Below are 22729 nucleotides of genomic sequence, written 5' to 3' on the forward strand. Positions count from 1 at the left end.
AGGAAAGCAGCTGGTGCAGAGCTGGTATACACACTAGGTATTCAAAACACATATCCCTTCCCTTCTAGACTCTATTTTCAATTGTGTAACTCCATGTCATTCCCCTCTTCTGGAAAGTCCTTCCTTCTCTGCTTTGCCTAGGGCTCTGTTCAAGTCCTCCTCTGCCAGGAAGCCTTCTCTGCATGGACTCTGTTTCTAAAGGTCCAAGGCCATAAGTTTCCCAAAGACTGGCTTGGGGAGGGGAGAAGGGGAAGAAGTTCCCTGCCCTGAGAATTTCCTTTCTGCAAGTTCAGGAAGATTAACCCCTCCCCTGCTCCATCCCAGAACGGAGAACTGGCCGCAACATCTGTGTAGGCTTAAAGCTTACACACTCATTATGACAGAGTCTCATAACCACCCTGAGATGGGCAGGATGAGTCGGGACAGCATTCTCTCCCCCACAACTCCTCATCCAACTTGGCCACCAAGAGACCCTCCCTATTGCTCTCTGCCTACTCACTCCAGCAAAACAAGGAAGAAGATTATGTGGTTTCTTCTCTCCCCTCCATTGGAGGGCCTTACAAATCTCCAGCCCAGACCTTCTCTTTGCCCAAGTCCTAGGACTGTGATGACTCCACAGTCTCTATGAGCTTGAATCATATGGCAGAAACGCCTACTGACCAAAAACTGGAGCTCAGGAGATGAACGAATTGGTCCAAGGTCTCACCCAGTTCAGAGGCAGGGCTGGGTTAGAACACGGGTCTTTGGGCTCTGGACACACCGGGCCTCTGCCCACACCCTCTTTCCCACCAGCTGTGCCTCCTCCTGTCTTAGGTACCATGATTCTCCCAGGCTGGGAAGCTTGCAGTCACCTCTGCCTCCTCCCCTGCCTTATTTCTCTCATCCTCTTATCACCAAGACCGGTAGCCCTTTGTGATAAGGGCCTGCAGACAGCCCCACCTTCCCAGGCTCACTGCCTGGTCCTGATCACCTCATGACAAGGACCTAGGCTGAACTCCTCAGAAGCCCATTCTACACACAAGAGCCAGATTCCTCTTCCTTCAACATGCCTTTTCCATGCCACTCTCCTGTCCACCAACCTGCTCCTTAGTCCCACTGGATCAAAGCTCTCCTGCCCAACACACCTGGGAACTTAGTTCACCCACTTCCAGCCCACCTGGTTTTGCCCCGCTCCCTTATACAACCCTCCCCTCTCTCCCAGATGATCTCCTGGCTCCCTCCCTAGACCTTTGACCACGTTGCTCCCCTCCTTTAACAAGTCTTCCCTCCTCCCTTTTCCCCTATCCTATTGGTCCTTCTAGGCTCTGCCCAAGACCCATCCATGAGGACACTTCCCCAGACCTCCACAGCCCACAGCAGTCTCTGATTCCTCTGCACACAGTCACCACTACACAGTTAAAGGCCTAAGCCTGGTGTCCTCTTAGCCTCGTGTTGTCACTGTACTTACTGCCTGAGCTGTATGGGCTTTACCTCATCACCAAACCGCAAATGGCCACCCAACTTGGCCATGTTCCTTCCACCTCCAACCTCAGCCTGGCATTCATTCCACAAATATTATCTGAGTGACTCTAATGTGCCAGAGAGTCCTTGTCCTTGTTCTTAAAACCCTTCTTACCCTTCAAGCACATCTTAAATGCCACCTGCTCTGTGAATCCTTCCCCAACCTCCCGCTGTTGCCCGCCCCCCCTCCTCCTGCAAAGGAGTCTTCATCTCTCTGCTCACCTTAGGACCTCCTGGTCGTCCTCCAGCCAATCTCCCTGCCTCCCCCATGTCCTCCCTAGATCCAGACCTTCTTTTCCTTACCCATGGCTAGGCCTCCTACAATATCCTATACCAAGAAGATGCTCAATGAATAGCTTTCACAGTGAACTGAACGAAACAAAATCTGCCCAGTTCTCTGGCCAGTCTGGGCTCCTGGGTGGCCCCAAGCTCTGTACATCCAAGTGACCTCTTACTGTTCTTCCAAGACTGGATTTGGGCCCAGACTGAATCAAATGACCTCTTATCATTCTTTTAAAATTAGGTTTTCCTCTTTAATTACACCTTATCTAACCACATTCTATGTGGATTCTAATTACATAATTACTTCAAGCTCTGGGACGAAAGAAAGAAAGAAAGAAAGAAAGAAAGAAAGAAAGAAAGAAAGAAAGAAGGAAGAAAGAAATGTGTATGATTACATAGGTAAGTAAACACATCAAATATGCATATTTATATATACCATATATCATTTTTCTGTTCATATACAATTTTGTAACCCAGAAAACATAGCCCATGGAGGTGTCTGAATCACATTAAGGTAAAAAATCTCACTGGGTAGGAGGAGATGAAGGAGAACTTCATGGAGAGCCTAACCCTGAGATGGGCTTTGAAAGGGGCTTGAAGTCAGTTGCCAGCCCTCCCCTCTGCCCTTCTGCAATGAAGAGGGGGGTGCGTGTTTGGGCACAGTGGACTTTGAAAGCATGATCCCCCTGGACCCAAATACCCACCTTCTCTGAATCCAGGCTCTCACTGGACTCTCTTCCCTTGGGGTATGTGTGCACACTTCTCTCCCTAAGTCCACCCTGCAGGCAGGGGCCCTATCTCTTCCATCTTGGTATTCACAATCCTCAGTCGCTCCCCAAACCAGTAGGGGCATCTAGCAGACCCTCCCCCCACCTTATATTCCCACCTTATTAAAGTATTGACCTCTGCCACTACACTAAGCCTTCTCATGCCACCCTTTGCATGTTCTGGTGCCCCTGCCTTTATCAGGAATGCCCTTCTCTTCCAGCTCCCCCCACCTCCACGGTGGCCTCCACTGCAGCTGGTACTTGCCCTAATTTAGTGTTTATCACACCTGGGCACAAAAACCCTTTCATGTGCCTACCTCTCCCTTCAGACCAGTGGCCACCAAGCTTTTTGATCACACTTTACTGTTAGTAAAATAGCTTTGAGCATATTTACTTATAAGTTAATTATAAAATCTGTACTACTATAAATAGGCAAGCTACATCTTTCTTATATTTGAATTGAAGAATAAATAGAACTTTAACTGATGTTTTCTTCCTGCCACTCAATCGATCTCTTGAGAGCTCACCCACTGCTCTAGATTAGGAACAACGTGAGGACAGCAGGGGTGTTTTGTTCTCTTTGTATTCTCAGAATCTGCTACAGAACCCAAAACTTCGTAAATGAATTAACTGACACTCAGAGAGTGAGCCCCTTCTGTGGGCCAGGCACACGCTGGGCTCTGGGGACAAAATGTAGATGAGAAACAGCCCTGGCCACTGTCATCATAGATCCTACAGACTTCTGGGGCGGGGGGTGGGGGGGGAGGGGGGGAGGGGGACAGACAAACAATGATTTTCCAAACAAGTCTAACAAAGCAGCCAAGACAGATGCTGTGAAGAATGTTCTGTCCAGAACCACTGAATCATGAAAGCCTCCAACAGGAAGCTTTAACCTGCTCCAGAGGACTGCAGAAGGCTTCCCCGGCAACACGCTCCTGCAGGTGACATCTGAGGATGGCCAGAGCTACCTAGGCAAAGGGAGGAAAGAACACTCCAGGCAAAGAAAATTGCACAGGCAGAAGTCCGAAGGCTGGCTGGAGAAGCGTAAGTGCCAGGGACTAACAGGCCAATAAAACAAAATGAATGAATGAGCCCCCAAAGGATGGCGAGTTCTCTTCCCCATTACTCCTCCCTACTTATCAAAACAGACCCTAGCTACCAATCTCTGAAGGGGTTGCTCAGTCCCAATACTGTCCAGCCTCTGGGCCAAGCAGGCAGGTGGTGTAGGCCTCCCAGTCGGTCCTGCCAGCAGTGGGGTCCCCGCCCCTTCTGAGGAGCCCCAAAGCCCTAAGAAGACACTCTTGAAAACCATGCATGTTGCCATGGGCACCACCAATCAAAGACTCCTAGGCAGTTTAATTTTTTAAAGAGAGTGTTAAATATTTTACATCTTCTAACAGCACTGTTTCTTTCTTGCTACAATGGAAAGGAACACCCAGAAAAAATACCAATCTGCAAGACAGCCCAAGGAGGTGCACACACTGCCATCAAGGGTAACCTCTGGATTTCCTGGCCACCCCAGTATATTTTCCTGGAGGGAACAACCTGGGGAATCCAGAACCACAGCCACAAAACCCCTTCTCTACTGGAGCTCCTTTGACCCCAGGAAGGGAAAATTATTCACAACGATGCTTCAGGTGAGTGTTGAAATAGCCCACGACCTTAATAATTCAAGACAAAACCAAGACCGTAGATTGTAACGTAGGCTGGCGGGCTGCGGGGCCTCCTCCTGCAGCTGTCTTCAAGAGGAGCCGTATCTTCTATCAGTGCTCAGACATGACTAACATTTCCCAGTTCCTGGGGGGCCTCGCCCCCTCACACCTGCCAGTGTTGGCTCAGTAATGCACCATATTCAACATAAAGGTCCCACAAAGCAAACACAAAACCATCTTAAAAGGCCTGAGACTGTCTTGGCCCAGGCTCGCAGGCCTGGCAACCTGTCAGCAGCCACCATCCAGCCCTGCTTAGGCCCTCGGCCCTCCCGAGTCCCAGCTCTCTCCAGCTACTCTATTTTCCATCCCTGGTTGAGAGTTTTCTTTCTCAGGAGACACTATTCATTTTGTCCTGCTTAAAGCAGCCCAGTTCCTACTTCTGCCTTGGCTTCTCTATCCAGATCCCTGGCCTGCTCTCAAGCCCAATGCCCAGACCCCTGGGGCAGTGACAGATCTCCTAGCTCCAGTTCTGGCCTGTCTCACCTCCCCACTGGCTGCAGGAACCTCTCCTATCTCCAGGCTGCTGTGCGCACCGTCTATAAAAAGAGGCGCAAGCACAGAAGGGGCGGCAGTGTATATGTTACAGCAGCCTGGGAAAGACTCCCAAACATCAACATAACACGAAAATGTTTATATTGTCCCCCTCGATTTATCATAAATAGCTACAACCCCTGACCATCATTCTGTGCTCACAGGAAGCAGTCACCCAACACTGGCTCTGCCCCCACTAAAGACAAACTCTACATGGAGAAAAGCAATCTGCAAATGAATTATCTATTTACACATCAGCCTAGGAAACTGCTCCTAGGCACAGCCGCCAGGCTCCACACAAAGGGAAACTGTTTGGATTTCAAAAGATATGTCCTTGTGACCCTTGACACCGGGAAACAAAATTCCAAGGCTGGCCTACAATCTGCTGTTAATAATTGATGCATAAGGCATGATAAAAATGAGTATGAGTTTGCGCATTGACATGAGGACAATTCCGGGATCTTCTAGGCACCCATTCCTGTCACAGCGGCTCTGAGCTAGAACATCATCCATGAATGGTGGAAAGCCGAGGCACAAACGAGAAGGAGATTGGCAGAGCCAATCTTACAGGTTAAGGCATAAGTACTCAGTACCCCTGATCATTGGTCCTCAGGCAGCACGTTTATGCCACGTTGAGAATCCAGGTGGCCAGGAACAGTCTCCACACAGGTCAGTCCTGGGTCCACCATCACTGGCCACCTGACTCCAGGTCTGTCACCGGCCCTGCTCTACTACCTGCCCTATGTGCCTCGCTTGGGTGAAGTGAGATGCCATGTGGGACATGCACGTCTAGAGCACAGTCACAACCCCCACGCCCATGCACTCCGTCACACTAAAACCTTCCTACTTCAAAACCGAAACAAACTGCCGAATACCTGCTGGGGAAGACAAGGGTCCTGAGCTCCTGGTGTTGAGGAGGAACCACCTCCCCCCCACACACACACACAAGGAGGGCAGGGGCCATGTCTACATGTTCACCAATACCTGTTCAAAGGATGAAATGAGTCCGTGGCTATTAAAGCATTTAAAGTTCCACGTGCAAGCAGGGATGCACCTATGAAATGGGGCACCCTCCCAGCCCTGAGGCTAGCATCAGAGCTCTCTTTCTCCTCATTCAGCAAAACAGGGCACTTGGAGCCGCACCATGCCACACCAGATGGACCTGCTTGAAAGAGTGAGCAAATCGCCAAGCGACAGAAACCTCAAAGAAAAGCCAGGATCCAACCGCCAAATGACCCAGGATCTGTCCCTTCTCTCTGCCTCTGGCACATCTCCCTGCTCCATGGGGATGATGGCAAATGTCTGCAACTTCACCCCTCCGAGGTAGAAATACAGTAGGGGGAGAAGCAATGTTTGGGGACAGGAGAAAGGGCCATGGGTAGAAGCAGACCAGGAGGAAAGGGACATCAAAGGGATCCTTGTTCAAAAGCCAGCGATGAGAACTGGGACTCAGAGGGCTTCGTCAACATGCTGGCATTTTTATATCAGCTCTCATGCCCAGAGCAGCTCGTGGCTTAGAAACACTCAGTTCTGTGTCCCTCTCCAGGTGGTTGGTCAACTCTGCAAACACAGCCCCGCCTGCCAATGTTCTTTTTTCCACTTTTCGGTCTCCCGTTTGAAAATGTCTCCTTGAGGGGTGTCTGGGTGGCTCAGTCAGTTGAGTGTCCGACTTCAGCTCAGGTCATGATCTCATGGTTCTGAGATCGAGCCCCACATCAGGCTCACTGCTGTCAGTGCAGAACCTGCTTCAGATCCTCTGTTTCCCCTCTCTCTCTGCCCCTCCCCAGCTCACATGTGCGTGCTCTCTCTCAAAAATAAATAAACATTAAAAAATAACAATAATAAAACAACATAAATTTAAAAAAAGAAAACGCTTCCTTGACTCTGCCAATAACTTCTATCCACCTTCTCATTCTCAACCTAGCAAGCAGAACGTGTCAGGCACAGTTCTAAAGATTTGCATTATTGGATCACCCACAATGCCATGAGGTAGGTACTTTCTCCATTTTACAGGCAAGGCACCTGAGGCACAGATTAGTAACTTGCTCTAGGAAGCGACAGAGCCAGGATGTGAGCTCAGGCAGCCTGAGCGCAGAGACCACGCCCTCAGTCAGTCCACTCCCCACCTCACTTCCCAGCAAGAAGAGCCACGCTCCAAGTGAAGAGATCTGTTCCCAGCTCAGGCCCATCCCGCTACAGGACCTTAAACAAACAGCTTTTCTGTGCATCAGCTGCCCCAACTGTGAAACAAGGCTAATCGCAGACGGTCTAAAAACACAGAATCTTGGGGCGCCTGGGTGGCGCAGTCGGTTGAGCGTCCGACTTCAGCCAGGTCACGATCTCGCGGTCCGTGAGTTTGAGCCCCGCGTCAGGCTCTGGGCTGATGGCTCAGAGCCTGGAGCCTGTTTCCGATTCTGTGTCTCCCTCTCTCTCTGCCCCTCCCCCGTTCATGCTCTGTCTCTCTCTGTCCCCAAAATAAATAAACGTTGAAAAAAAAATTAAAAAAAAACAAAAAACAAAAAACAAAAAAAAACACAGAATCTTAGCTCTGCAGGCCAGCACAGGCTGCCTAAGAGAACTTCTTGAGGTGAAGGGAACATACCGTATCTGTGCTGTCCACAAGGCAGCCACTAGTCACGTGTGTCTACTGAGCACTGGAAATGGGCTTCTGTGAATGAGAAACTCAATTTTCTTTTATTTTTAAAGATTTTTTTTTAAAGTCATCTCTGCACCCAGCATGGGGCTCAAACTCACAATCCTGAGATCAAGAGTCGCGTACTCCAGTGACTGAGCCAGACAGGCGCCCCAAGAAACTGAATTTTAAACTGTATTTTATTTTAATTAATTTAAACATAGGTAGCCATATATGGCTAGTGGCTACCACACTAGACAGTTCAGCTGTAGTCTATAAATTCTACGAAGGCAGCTGCTGGTTCTCTGTGGTCACCGCTGTATTTCCAGAGCCCAGCACAGACCCCCCGGTCTGTGGCTGGTGCTCAGTGATTCTTTGTTGAACAACTCAAAAGCAAAGAACTTTTTAGGTGCTCTAATGCGACTTCATCTCCTGCCCAGGGATTGACTTTCCAGGTTCCCTGGTCAACAGACATCCAACCTTGGCTTGATAAGGAGCCCAGGGCTTCCCAAATGCAGTACAGCAAGGAATGGCTCTCGTGATAGAAAGTGCTTCTATCAAGCCAAATTTATCTCCCTAAAATTTCAACTTACTAGTCCTGGCACATTAGCTCACAGGTTTAGGAAAACCAAAATAAATGATGAAAAAGCACTTAAGTATTTGTAAGCACTACAAACACAGGATTAGGTCTGTAATTCACTTTCTTAGTTAAGATGGATCTGATCTCAACTTGTAACAGTATGAGGCCGATTAAACAAATACATGACTGTGATCTACTTGGAGGAAACAATCCTCTAGTGTCAAGGCTGTGGTACAGAACTGCTATGGCTGCTGACTCTACCATCATTGCACTTGACATCTGAGCCCCCTGCTCCAAGAGTGAGTCAAGGAGTGTGCAGCTGGACTCCCAAAAAGTGAGGCCTCGTTCTCCAAGCAGGGTCTGGGAACTCTGGCAGAGCGACTCACATTTTCTTATGTCCTTGATGTACACTAAGTGGAAAAGCCTAACGTGTACCATACACCTGCTATGCACCAAGGATGATATCAGACACAAAGAGGACTACGATGTGGCCCTCACAAGGAACCCAGTCTACAAAGAGCGAGAGGTCAAGTTTGCAGAGTACGGACTGCGCAAGGCACCGAACTACCATCAGGATAAAGACATATAAGCCAAACACAGTCAATCCAGTGTGACAAATGTCATAACGGATGTATATACAAAACACTGACCTGGCTGCCTTAGAAGACATACCTGGAAGGATCTTAGCACCATGCGTTGACACAGCAGGTATTCAGTGCAGTGAATGGAATCAAATCTTGACCAATAGCTCATTTTAAGGCTGGGAAAACCAAGACCCAGACAGGTTAAGTGACTTCTAAAGGTGACTCGGGTCATTAGTGATAAGCCTAGAGACAGCATCTGAGTCTTGTCGCTCTCTAGCCCAAAAGCCTACAATGCTGTCTCATGGTGCTCCCTACCCTACACGGCACAGGGAGAATGGCAGGATCTGTTGCCAGTTACTACATCTACTTCAGAATAAACAACGGATTTATCTTTGTAAGATTGTATGTTTGGGACTCTCTTGAAATCTCATGACTAACTGTAGCCATACCATCTTAGAAATGCGTGTTCAATCAGTTAACAAACATTTCTTGGGAATATATGATATATCAGGTACCAGTTTAAGGGCTTGGATAAAGAGATGAAACTTCTGGTCAAACCAGAGGATTAAAACACCCATATTTACCCCTGCTGTCTCCCAGAACCCCACCAGAAAAATTTGATTTTTAATGGAAAGGAAACAACAGCAGACAAGATACATCAACAAAACTCTGGAAGACAGAGAGCTGACCACCATGCAGTAGGTGATTCAGGTTTCTGCTCTGCTAAGTGCAAGCAGGGGAAGAAACCACTAAACAAGAGGGGACTAATGCCACAGAAACAGGAGAAGCCTCAGGAATTGGAGGCACCAAGGACTGAGAGGGGAGGGGACAGGGGCTAAAAAGAGACTCTGCTAAAAGTTGTTCAAGGAGCGATTCCAGCCCAGGGTCTCCCTGCCTGCAATCTGCTCAGTCTGATTTCCCTCCCTCAGGAAAAAGGTAGAGATTCACTGTTTAGGCAAACTACAAGAGAGACTCTGATTCAGACACAGCTGAGGGAGGGGAATAGCTGAGAGAGGAAGGCAGAGAAGGGGGCAACCTTCAGAAAAGGACAGAGGGAGTGAAAGTCTGCATACCAAACAGGGTACCCAGCCTCCTTTGCCATCAAGGCTCCCAGAATGCAGGACAACCAGGCTATTAAACCCCCAGGCAACATTCTTCTCCAGGAAAACCCAACATCCCCACGGAAAAGATCTATAGGCACTGACATTTAGGTGTCACCAGCAGGAAAAAAGCAGGCTCTCTTCTGGAACCCTACAAGGAAGTTAAGCCCCCTTCCTTGTCACACAGATGCCCAATCAGCATTTTAGTATTCACTCTTAAAATATAAATGGACAGGGAAGGCTCCTATGGGAAATTTAGTAACCAAAACAAGCAGGAAAAGGGACTTGGGGGAAACAAAGACAAAGCAGGAAACAACAGAAAAACACTGAACAGAACAAAACAAAACAAACTCAAAAAACAAAAAACCTGGGGCACCTGGGTGGCTCAGTCGGTTAAGTGTCCGACTTTGGCTCAGGTCATGATCTCGCAGTTCATGGGCTTAAGCCCCACGTTGGGTTCTGTGCTGACAGCTCAGAGCCTGGAGCCCGCTTCAGATTCTGTGTCTCCCTCTCTATCCCTCCCCCGCTCGTACTCTGTGTCTCTAGCTCTCAAAAATAAATAAACATAAAAAGAATTTTAAAAAAACACACACAAAACCCAACATAAGTGAATTTATTGCACCTATGAAACAAGATGCTATTAAAAAAAAAAAAATGACCACTAGAGAAGTAACTAGGGAATTCTAGAAAGTAAACACGGAAGTGTGTTTCATGCAAAACCACGAAAACAAAATTTAAAAATTCAAAAGAGTTAAGGAAAAGCTGAAGATGTCTCTCAAAAAGTAAAATACGGGCACCTGGGTGGCTCAGTTAGTTAAGCATCTGGCTCTTGATTTCACCTCAGGTCATGATCTCATAGTTTGTGGGATCAAGCCCCATGCTGGGCTCCCTGCTGTGCATGGAGCCTTCTTGGGATTCTCTCTCTCTCCCTCTGCCCCTCCTCCCACCACATGCACACATGCACGCGTGCTTTCTCTCTCAAATAAATAAACTTAAAAAAAGGTAAAAAATAAGATGAAAAACAGGAAATAAAAGATTTAAAAATTGTAAACTCAACCCAGGACGTCCCATATCCAACTAACAGAAGAGTTCCAAAGACAAAAGAAGAAAGGAAATTATCAAAGAAAAATATAAGAATATCTCCCAGGACTGAAGAATGTGAGTCTTCAGATCAAAACAGCACACCAAGGACCCAGCACAATAATTTTTAAAGCAAGAAAATTTACATTTAAAACTTTCAGTGAGAAAAAAGCAGGTTGCTCATAAGTAATCGAGAATCAGAATGGCCATCTGAATTCTTGCCATTAATATTGGAACCTAGAAGACAGAGGGGCAATGCTTTCAAAACTCTAAGAGACAATGGCTTTCAACCTAAAATTCTAGACAAATCAAACCACCAATCAAGTGTAAATATTGAACAAGGATATTTCAGACATGCAAGTTAGAAGTGATCAACTTCCACAGACCCTCTCTTAGAACCTCCTGGAGGAATAAACCAAGAAAGAGGAAACATAGGATCCTGCCCAGGACAAGGTGAAGGAGCCCCCAGAATGAGTCATATCACAGGCCTAGAGGTCAATCAACCCAGAAAAGAGGAGAGGGATGGAGGCCTCTGGGAGGGAGGTCTCCAAGGGGAAAAACTGTAATAAAATGAAAAAGGAACATAGGTTATAAAAAAAAAAAAATAGATGCTCTGAAATGCTGTCAGAGACTCTTTGATAATTAGCAATAAGTACACAGAAAACTAAGTAGAAAAAACAAGGCAATTATTAACAACAACAAAAAAAGATGTACAAGAAAGGAAATATCATTATAGCAGAACTACATGACTCAGCCATGAACACTATTTACATGGCCAAAATAACTGAAGCACTGACTATCAGTGTAACTCCAAACTGTGATGTAACCACATCAGGAAAACAAGATGGAAGGGAAGGGATGTGTGTGGGAAAGGGACAGGAGGGGAGATGAGGGGAGTAAGGGATCCTCTAATCCATGGTAGGACATCAAGGAATAATATCCAAACTGAACAATCAGGAAACAGCACTGTAAGCAGGAACTTACAAATATAATAGCAATATCAAGAGAAACAGTTAAAAGGGGTGGAAGTGACTACGGTAGACGGAATAATGGCCCCTCAAAGATGAAGATGTTCATATCCTAATCCCCAAGCCTATAAACACGTTACATGGCAAAGGGGAATGGAATTCAGGTTGCTAATCAAGTGAATTTAAAGGAGATCACCCTAGATCACCCTAGATCACCAGGTGTGCCCAAAGTAATCACAAGTGTCCTTAAAAGTGGAAGAGGGAGGAAGAAGGGAGGCCGAGGAAGATGGTGAGGTGTTCAGAGTGATACAACGGGAAAAGGACTCAACCAGCCACTGCTGGCTCTGAGGGCAGAGGAAGGGGGCCAGGAGCCAAGGAATGCAGGCAGCTTCTAGAAGCTGGAAGACGCAAGCAAGGAAACAGATTCTTCCCAGAAGGTAATGCAGCCCTGCTACCACCTTTACTTTAGCCCAGTGAGAACCTCTTCAGACTTCTAACGAATGCAACCATAATAGAAATTTACTTTGCTTCAAGCCACTATGTTGGTGGTAATTTGGTACTGCAGCAATAGGAAATCACATTCAGTGACTGACTCTGGAGAGTAATCCTGCTATGAGGAGGGGTGACACAGCGTTTCATTAACATTGCAATGTTACTTGACTTTTAAAACTATATATGTGAATATGTATACGACTTTGATGTAAATTAAAACTGAATTTAAAGAGGGATAAAACACAGATTCTTTCTTGCCAGATCTCACAATCTGGTAGAAAAGACAGACAGGAATCAGCTACTGCTGAACACAGGAAAAAATAAAAATAAAAAAAAAAAAACAACACCTCTTTCAGATGTGAGGAGAGTCTGAACGGAGACCAAGGAGTCAGTCAGGCAAAGGGGAAAAAAGGCCTTCTGGTGAGGGAACACGCCCTGGTGTGAGAGAGAACCTGGTCTTTCGGGACATGGATGAGGTCTGAACGACTGGGACATCCAGTGGGTCTGGCAGAGCCAGCAGGGAGGGCTGGGGTGGGCAGCTCTCAACAGGTTTGATGCCTGCGCCCCACTGCTGGCTTCTTCAGCTGGGGTACAGGACCTGCTGTACATAATTAAAATGCGCATGGGTGCGTATCTGGGTGGCTCAGTGGGTTAAGTATCTGACTCTTGCTTGATATCGGCTCAGATCACGATCTCACAGTCATGAGATCGAGCCCCACGTCATGCTTGGTGCTGAGCAAGGAGCCTGCTTGGGATTCTCTCTCTCTGCCTGCCTCTCTCTCTCTCTCAAAATAAATAAATAAACTTAAAAAAATAATACTAAAAATAAAGTGGGCACGGACAAGTGAAGGCCCAAGAAAAACAGCATTTTCCTGGACCATCAGTTGTACTCAACAGTAAAGCATTTCAAATACTTTTATACTAAAACCAACACAGACATATTACAGAGTAGAATACAAAACGCATGTGAATTTTTAACATATTAACTAGAGATTTCAAGGCAACTTCTTGCTTGCAAGGCCAGCGTTAGACGCTACACTACCTGCTGACCACTGAGTGCTAAAACTCCATCTTCTCTGTAATTAATCTGAGTCAGAAGAAAATTTTAAAGCTGTACAGCATGCATCCATCAAAGCACCTGGGACTTCATACCCACAACCTGTCAGTGGGTGCCTACACTCCCCTGGGTCCCAAACAAGATGAATCAGAAGGCTGAGAAGCAGCTCATTCTTTTCCAAAGAGGTCTAGGTCCTGCCACTGACGGGGTAGGTCAGCTGACGGAAACAAGGAAAAACCATCACACTGAATTCTTAGATGTACTCTCTTGGCCATAAGCCCACCCACCTCTCCGACTCTAAGCATTACCAGAATCACAGGCAAGAGCCCCAGCTTCGTCATCAGCACCCCCAACCTTTACAGTACAGGCCTCTATTGGAGAATACATTGCAGACACTCTTTCCATGGAAGGAAGTCAAGAAATAGGGCACATCTCTTGGGAGAGGGTGTCCCTTGTGTCCACAACACAGGGGTGGAAACTTTTTCTATTGTTGTAACTGTTTTTGTTGTAAAAACAATAGCCACATGACACTAAGCTGGGGATTTTTTTTCTATAAAGAGCCACTACTGACCACAGAAGAAAGGGGGAGGGGGGCTGGGGAGGAAAGGGGAGGCAGAAATCAATAAAAGGCCACACAGAAAGGAGTAAAAAGCAATTTAATTGGGTTTGCTTTGTTTGTTTTGTGTGTAAAACACATACCCGCACATTCAAAAAGAATGAACTCAACTGATTTTAAATTAAGAACAGAGAAGATTAAATTTTAATAACAGTAAATACACTAAAATACACTACAAAGCTACATTTTTGACAGTAAAGAAAGAATGGGGGAGGAGGGTAAGAAGACACAACAGGAGGAGACAGAAAGAAATGTATAGAGGAGGAAGATGTGGGGAAGGCAGAATGGGACGACAAAGAGACACACAGACCCACACACCTAACCAAACACCAAAAGAGGGAACAACCCAAGGATCTACAGAGACACTTCGTAGGCCCGTAGGCCCGACGAACCAGCCAAAGTAAACTACACCATACAGGCCAGTTGTTGGCTTGGGCTATTATCACCTTTCATCCTTGCTTTTTTTTTTTTTTTTTTTTTTTTTAATTTTTTTTTTTTTTAATTTTTTTTTTTTCAACGTTTATTTATTTTGGGGACAGAGAGAGACAGAGCATGAACGGGCGAGGGGCAGAGAGAGAGGGAGACACAGAATTGGAAACAGGCTCCAGGCTCTGAGCCATCAGCCCAGAGCCCGACGCGGGGCTCGAACTCACGGACCGCGAGATCGTGACCTGGCTGAAGTCGGACGCTTAACCCACTGCGCCACCCAGGCGCCCCATCATCCTTGCTTTTGAATAGCTACTGATCCGTTAACCACTGTTCACAACTCTTTAATTGCTCATTGAAATTCTGAGGCTTAGCTCAGATCCCAGGCCAGAAGCTCCCCTCACATGAGCTACAGTTCAGTGAATCAGTCATCTCCAAGTTTGGCCTCTGAAAAGGGAGTACATGAAACACTATCTCATAAAACATACAAAACACCAATGCAAGAGGAGAAAATGCTGCTTGAGTTGAAAAGAAATTCCATGGAAAACTTAGTTTTGCACATAAAAAACAAAAACAAAAACAAAAACAAAAACAAAAAAACCTGGGATTTCAGCAGAACTGGGTCCCACCTCAGCATTCTCCGGCATCACCACCAGCACACCTGACTTCCCACATGTTCAAGTTCTACCTGCCCGAGTGGCTCCAAAGGCCTCAGCTGACCCTAAAACAAAGCAGCCTCTACCACACTCTGCAGTCTACGGGTCAAAAGGAGATCCTAACCCCAGCCTGGCCTCTCATCCATCCACTCCCACCCCCGTCTACATCAAGCCTCTGCTCACTTACTTCACTCCAGGGGCTCAGGAGTCTGTTATCACAGCTGGCAGCTCCCTTTTCAGCATCATCCCTCTCTCCTCCAAGCTTGGGGTCTGTGTTTTTCCCCTTCCCCACCTGACCTGCCCCCAACCTCTCCCTTCTTCACCCCCTATTTCCTCCTTACTTTTGGCTATCCCATTTTAGAATCTCAGAGGAGGAGGGAGTTTAAGAGATAAATCTAGAATACAGGACCTAGAATCTACCCCACCTGGGTTCCTGCCCTGGCTTTGCATCTTGCTACCTGTATGACTTTGGACAAATCACCAAACTTTCCTAATCTCTCAAATTCCTCAGTGAGGGGGGTGAAACCTGGCAATCACAGAGTTTTCTTCCAAAGCTCATGCTCTAAATATCTGAACACTCACCTGTATAACCATAAATAAAGCCATGAGTGAAACACACACAGGAAAAGAGAACGAATTCTAGAAACTCCGCTTCCTTAGCATTCTGCCAATTCGAATCTCCCCAACCAACCACCCACTCAGACGGTGGGTGCCTCTCACTCGGTGGATGCCTCTCACTCAAGGCCGTTCTAGCTCCTAATTATTTGCATACAGTAAAAACCTTCTGAGTTGTACTAATCAAGGAAAAGGCCAGTCTGAAGCCATCAGAAACCGAAGTCGTGGAATATTCTTTCATACCATTGAGCAATACTGTGAATTTAACATCAGTTTAGCAAACAGAATAGAATCTTAAAATGCCCTCACAAACTGTACTTGTGAATCTAAGAACAGTAATGCTGTCAGGAACCCCTGGAAATGGTCTTCTCCAGAGCTCCCACTTTTTCCCAACAAGGACACAGGCCCAGAGAGTGGAAGCCACTAGCCCAAAGTCCAAAGCAGGTTAGTGGCCAGGATCAAAGCCAGCTGTCCTGCCTCTGGCCCAGACCTTCTCCACCAAAGCTTTTTGGAACTTTCTGTTTCCTTTTACAGAGACAGATTAAATCCTAAATTACCAGTGAGTGCCCTCTACAGCAAATCTATGTCCATGTCCAAGGAAGGGTCCAGAGCTAAGTTTGAATGGCCATTACCAATGCTACCTAATAAAAGCCTTCTTTCCAGAACCCTGCCCATTCATACTCTGCAAAGAAAACCCCAGACTCTGCTATCTATATTCAACTCTATTTTAGGGAGGGGAAAAGAGAGGAGAGCTGAACAGTCCTTTGTTCTGCCAGTAAGAAGCATCTGCTCGGCCTTTCCCAGAACTCCTACCTCACCCCGCATTATTCCCAATCCCTTCAGAAAAGTTCACAGGAGCTCTCCAACTAGAAAGAAAGAAAGCAGGTCAGAGGAGGAAGGGGCCAACTGGGGGTGGGGTCGAAGGGAAGATGACAATATCTTCCCATCTCTTTGCCCCACAGGGTAGAAAGCATTTCTTTTCAGTTGCTAATTCCCTGCTGGGACGCCACCAGTGACAGTTCAACTCTGGGCCCTCCAGCTGAGAAATGAGCTCTCTGCAACCCCAGGACAACTACCCTTTTCCTAACAGTCCCCTCTAACAGTGCCCTGAGCAAAGGTGCCAACAGACCCACCCTTCCCTGCCATCCCCTTAGGCCAAGAGCCTGAGACAGCAGAGCATGGCTGGCAAGGAGCTATTTAAGGCAGCATCAAGAGGGTGGGGCAGAAAACTGCTGGCAGCATCCTCTTCCCCCACCCCTCCCTCAAGCCCACACACACACACACACACACACACACACACACACACACACACCCTCTTGTGGGTAGAGAACCATCTAGCTCACCTGTCTCTAAGGGCTGTAGATCTGGAGTCTCCAAATGTCCAGCATGTGCTTTCTGTCATTGAAGCTGCTGTCCCCATCTGCTGCCCACCCCACTTTTAATCCACCCCTTCTCTTCAGTCACCACCAAGCTACCTCTTCAATCAAAACCACACAACTGACTCTAAATAGAGGAGCTTGAAAACCAAGGAGAGTGGAGACAGACAAGCCATCCCTGGCCTCCACTTATGAGAAGAAAAGTGGCCGGGGGGGGCGGGGTGATGTCAGAGGCCCGACTGCTAGATAGGTTCCATGATGTCTCTAAACGAACCTCCCTCCTATTGACAGCGAAATCAATTCTGGCAATTTCAGCAGGTCGGCCCTGTGACAACAGGAGCATCCCAGCGCTCAGTTTAAAACAAAAATCCAAAGGCTCAGCCAGAACATGCTGGGAAAACCCAGGGTCTGGATAAAAGGAGCCACGCTCAGTGGGATCCCTTCTGCTTTTATGTAGCAATGTAATAGCGTAATAAATTCTGTCTGCCTGAAGAAAGCATGCACTGGTGAATTTCAAAGCCATCTTACGACAGCGGATGCACGGGGATGCAGAATTCGACAGCATATTCCCCCATGAACGGTACATAATGACTTCAAGCCTCTTTCCCCCTCTATCTTGAATGGCGCTGCCGCGTATCAAGGAAGCCACCTCGGAAAGCAGCCAGGTGGGAGCCGGGGATGCCCGGGGAATTCGGAGAAAGGAGTTGGCTTTCCGTCCATGTCGGTGATAAGCTGCCTAGCAAGATGCTGCCAGTCACTCTGGGGAATGAAGGAGCATGGGCGGATGGGCACGCACGGTGTTCCCAGACCCACACACGTACCCGCTCATTCAGGCGGGTCCTAGGCCAGACGGATCGTCCTAGCGCCCCTCCCGCCGCCCTCTCCTCCTGGGGGATGCTGATAAATGAACACACCTGCGATGCCTCCATCCTGCCGCTCGCTCCCTCCTTCTTCCTCTGGCTGCTGCAGAGGAGCCCCTCCTCGGTAGTTTCACTTTACAGCGCAAACCCACCCGGGCTTTGATGTCTCCTCCACCCACCCATATTGCAGCCAGCCTGAGGCAGGCGGACGTTCTCTCCTAGCAGAGGCCATGATCGCACGTACCCCCACCCACAAAAAATAAAACAAAACCTGAATCCCGGGAAGCCCCGCACCCTGGGGAACTTTCCTTGAGAAACTGAGGATCCACCCAGCAGGAAGGAAGGAGGGTTCGGCCAAGGGGGACCACGGTTTTCCCCGTGACCACGGGGGATGCTCTGGGGGAGGGCGTCCCCCAAGTCCTTCCAACAGCTGGCCCTTTAAACGCGCCTCCTCCTAGCGCGGAACAAAGGCGCCGCCCGCGGGGGCCGGGCCGCCGCACGCCCCCGGCGCCGCCGCCGCCGGTCGGGCGAGCGCGGGCGGGCGAGCGGGCGGCTGGCGCGGGCTTACCTTGCGGGTCTCCGGGCGGGCGGGCGGCGCGCGTCCTGCCCCACTCGCACTACACGCTGCAGTTGGCCCCGCTCTGTTTTTCTGGGACTCGCCGCTGACTTCACCGACACTTCGCGGCCGGCCAATGGGCTGAGGCGGCCGCCCCCTCATTAGCATGCGTCTGGAACCGTCCACTCCGGCAGCGCCGGGGCGGGGGGCGGGGTCGGGGGGCGGGGCCCGGCCCGGCCGTGACAGGAAGGGGCGTGTGCGCCAATGGGAGGCGAAGTAGGACCCCGCCGCCCCGCCCCGCGGCATTGTGAGCCGAGAGCGCGGGCCCGCGGGTCTTCGGCAACACGGCGTGCGCGGTCCCAGTAACCCTTTACGTCCTGGTTGGCCGCTGGCTGGGCCCGAGGCTGGCCCCGCGCGCCCTCTTGGTCCTTCAGAGGGCTCGCCTGCGGCGAGCTGGGAAGGAACCTAGGCATAAAAATAACAGCTAACATGTCTTGAGTGCATATGTTGCTTAACCCCTGTGCCCAGTTTGCTCATCTGTAAAATGGTTGTAACAGTAGGATGTAGTGAAGGTTAACATATTTAACATATGTCAGCATTTAGATCAGTGCCTAGTCGTCGTGCTACATGAATGTTTGCTACTATCATAATTATACTCTGTACCAGCCAGTGTTTAATACTTACTGGATATTTTCTCATTTGAACCTCAGAGTCATAAAAGAGGCACTGTCACTAATCCCTATTTTTACAAATGGGAAAACTGTTAACATTTAAGTGGCTTGCTCAAGGTCACACAGAAAGCATTGCAAACAGGATTTGAACCCAGGCTCTGAGATTTCATTTATAAAACACACATTCAGGGGTTCCATGGCAGGCATGTGCTGGGCCCTGGGGTTACCGTAGAAAACAGTGAAGCTTCCCCTCATGAAGCTTCCATTTCACTGAGGGAGACAAACAAGTGAAAAAATAAAATCCCCAGCAATGTGAAACATAGAGTGAACAGAATAAAACAGGGAAATGTGCAAGTGAAGAGAAGGGTACTTTGTTAGATTGAGTTCAGAGCTAACCCCTGGCCATGCCATCCTGTCCTCCTCCAGTACCCCCCGCCCCCCACCAGTGCTACAGAAAAGGAATCAGAGAAAGGAAGCTGCTTGCCCAAGGTCTCAGGGCCAGCAAGCAGCCACGCCTAGCTGCCGACATCCCTGGGACATACCTAAAGGTAGAACAGTCATCATTTGGGCTGAACAAAACTGACTTTTGCCAGCCGCCCTTGGCAAGAATCTTCAGCCAAAGCACGTTTCCAGTTAACAAGCTGTGTGTGGTGAGGTAAAGACAGGCCTTAATGACTGCACAGGCTGATGGGAAACACATCTGCTAAGGTTCTTAGATGTCAAGGAACAGTGACGAGTTCTTGCTGAGCACCGGCTATCCTGTGTAAAGAAAAAAAAATATCGGAACACTCCTAGCCACCTGGGAGCCTACTGTACAAGAGAAGACAAGACACCGCCAGGAAACCACTCAATCTGGGGAGCTCTCAACCCATGTCTCCTTCCACTCTCACTTCATCCTGCTGCTTTGCAAAGAAGACTAGACTAGGAGTCAGGCTTCCCAGTCTCTACATTAGCTTACCCCCTGATCTAGGCAAGATAGTTCCTTCTGACCCTGTAAAGTAATAAAATGACTTTTAATTGAGCACATCTAGTCCACTATGCACTATTCTGTATTTGTGCTGAGAATTTTACATGCATTAACTCACACCACACAACAACCCCAGGAGAGAGTTATAGTACAACCTTATGGCAGAATACCATACAACCATGAAAAATAAAAAAGTACAGTGACACTGACACATGAAGATGTACACAATACTTGACTAAATAGAAAAGTAGCTTGAAAACTACTTTTTAAACATTTTTTGGGGCGCCTGGGTGGCTCAGTTGGTTGGGCGTCCGACTTCAGCTCAGGTCATGACCTTGCGGACCATGAGTTCGAGCCCCGCATTGGGCTCTGGGCTGACAGCTCAGAGCCTGGAGCCTGTTTCGGATTCTGTGTCTCCCTCTCTCTCTGACCCTCCCCTGCTCATGCTCTGTCTCTCTCTGTCTCAAAAATAAATAAATGTTAAAAAATAAATAAATTTTAAAAAATAAACATTTTTAAATTTTTAATGTTTATTTTTGAGAGGGAGACAGAGAGTCAGCAGGGGAGAGGCAGAGAGAGAGGGAGACACAGAATCCAAAGCAGGCTCCAGGCTCTGAGCTGTCAGCACAGAGCCCAACACTGGGCTCCAACTCATGAACCATGAGATCATGACTTGAGCTAAAGTCAGATGCTTAACCGACTGAGCCACCCAGGTGCCCCAGGTTGAAAACTACTTTAATACTGTAATCCCATTAGAAATATTTCTTATGGAATTACGAGTAATTGGTTGGGTTTGTTGTTGTTGTTTTTTTTGCTCGTCTATATTTTTCTGATTTTTTTTCATAAATATCTACTAAATTGTTTAATTCAAATAAAACAAGGGGTGCCTCAGTGGTTCAGTTGGTTAAGCGCTCAACTCTTGATTTTGGCTCAGGTCATGATCTCAGGCTTGTGAAATCAAGCCCCATGTTGGGCTCTGCACTGAGTGTGGAGCCTGCTTAAGATTCTCTCTCTCCCTCTACCACTTGTGCTTACTCTCTCTCTCTCTCTAAAAAACAAAAACAAAAACAGAAAAAAAGATTCTCTCTCCCTCTGCCCCTCCCTGCTCATGCACATGTGTTCTCTCTCTCTAAAAAAATAAAATACAATAAAATAATTTGAAAATGAAAAACCAGATTCTACCTGTGGAAATTTTATCTACAGGCAAGGCCATCCCTGTAAGTGGGAAAGTGTCTTGAGGAATCTTGTGGTCTGTCTTCAAGTCATCCCTCGGATATTGAACTCTGCTGGTTCCAGTCTGTGTGTGTGTGTGTGTGTGTGTGTGTGTGTGTGTGAATTTATTTATTTTTTTGAGAGAGAAAGAGAGAGAGAGAGAGAGAGAGCGTGCGCAAGTAGGGGGGAGGGGCAGAGAGAGAGGGAGACACAGAATCCAAAGCAGGCTCCAGGCTCTACGCTGACAGCACAAAGCCTGACGTGGGGCTCAAACTCATGAACTGCAAGATCATGACCTATGCCAAAGTTGGATGCTTAACTAACTGAGCCACCCAGGCACCCCTCTAGTCTGTGTGTTTATGAGACAAATGGAAAAATAGTGTAAGGACAGGAGTGAAGAGAAGAGGGAGAACAGAAAGAAAGAAAAATCCTACTATCCTTCAAGACTCATCTCAAATGTCTCCTCCAAGAAGTGTTCAGGTCATGGTCTAATAACATCTTAACACTGAAAGCCACCCAAGAAATCAGCAGGCATAAATGTGTCAATTCATTCTTGTCTCCGGTTCACTGATTTACCTGAGTCATGGACCCTGTGCTGGGACGGTGAGACCTGGCTCCCTACCTCCCAAAGGTAACCCCAGAGGAAGCAGAGGCCCAGGTCCGAGGCATAGGGAAGGCCAGGTGCACAGTCTGTGCTGAGAAGAGTCCCACTCTCAATTTACTGCCATCTTGAAATTCATTTTTTAACAAGGGGCCCCACAGTTTCATTTTGTATGGGACTTGTAAGTTCTGGGGCCTGTCCTGGGGGGAGAAACACCAAGGCCTTCTCTGTGTATCAGTGACCAAGCCTGGGGTAAAGCTCAGGGCTTTCCATTTTCCATCCCATCTCTTAGGTCATACACTCATTCCTGGTTCCCAGGGAAATGGGGGCACTTCTGCCTTCCAGCCCTACAACATTTCACTTTTTCCTTTGTCATGGAATTTACCATATTTGGCATGAACTCATATACATATGTGTATAGTCCTATTCCTCATCCTCTCTACTCACCAGATTATAAATTCCATGAGGTTCTGGCTTGTGTCTGCTCATCTCTAACAATGCTTAGCGCTGTGCTTTTACACACTGTTAAAAATGTACTTAAACTTAATTTAATCTTATTAGTAACTCCTCACTTTCTCTTCATGTGCATCAGATTATTCCCAGCAGTCCTTCCACTGCTGGAGAGAAATAAAAATATCAGGCCGGAGAGTCGATCATAAACATGCTGTAGGATGTTTATTCCCTCATCCCCCAAGCAGGCTGTAGTGTGAGGAATTAGGGGATGAGGGAGGAGGATTTTGCAGAGGATAGCCCAGAGTTGTCAGCCTTTCCTCCATCTTTAGAGTCATGCAGACTGGAGGAGAGGGAAATAAACAATACGATCTAGAGATGGCAGTGAGCATAGTGGTTGAGCCTGTGGACAGAATCCTGGCCCCAGCACCTAATATG

The 22729-nt window shown here is 47.7% G+C and overlaps 1 protein-coding gene across 42 annotated transcripts in view; it reads right to left on the reverse strand.

The window, feature by feature from the left end:
* SORBS1 (sorbin and SH3 domain containing 1) overlaps positions 1-18523 on the reverse strand; it is a 231573-nt gene extending 213050 nt beyond the window's left edge. For 12 of the 42 annotated variants that reach the window (XM_043597041.1, XM_043597036.1, XM_043597032.1 and 9 more), the window contains exon 1: positions 18403-18512. The gene's annotated coding sequence lies outside the window, so the exon portion shown is untranslated. Of the gene's footprint in view, positions 1-18402 lie in introns of all 42 variants that reach the window. The other 30 variants (XM_043597058.1, XM_043597069.1, XM_043597065.1 and 27 more) reach the window with 9 other exon arrangements.
* Positions 18524-22729: the final 4206 nt, after the last annotated feature.

The sequence above is a fragment of the Prionailurus bengalensis genome, chromosome D2, assembly GCF_016509475.1.
Source record: "Prionailurus bengalensis isolate Pbe53 chromosome D2, Fcat_Pben_1.1_paternal_pri, whole genome shotgun sequence".
Taxonomy (NCBI): domain Eukaryota; kingdom Metazoa; phylum Chordata; class Mammalia; order Carnivora; family Felidae; genus Prionailurus; species Prionailurus bengalensis.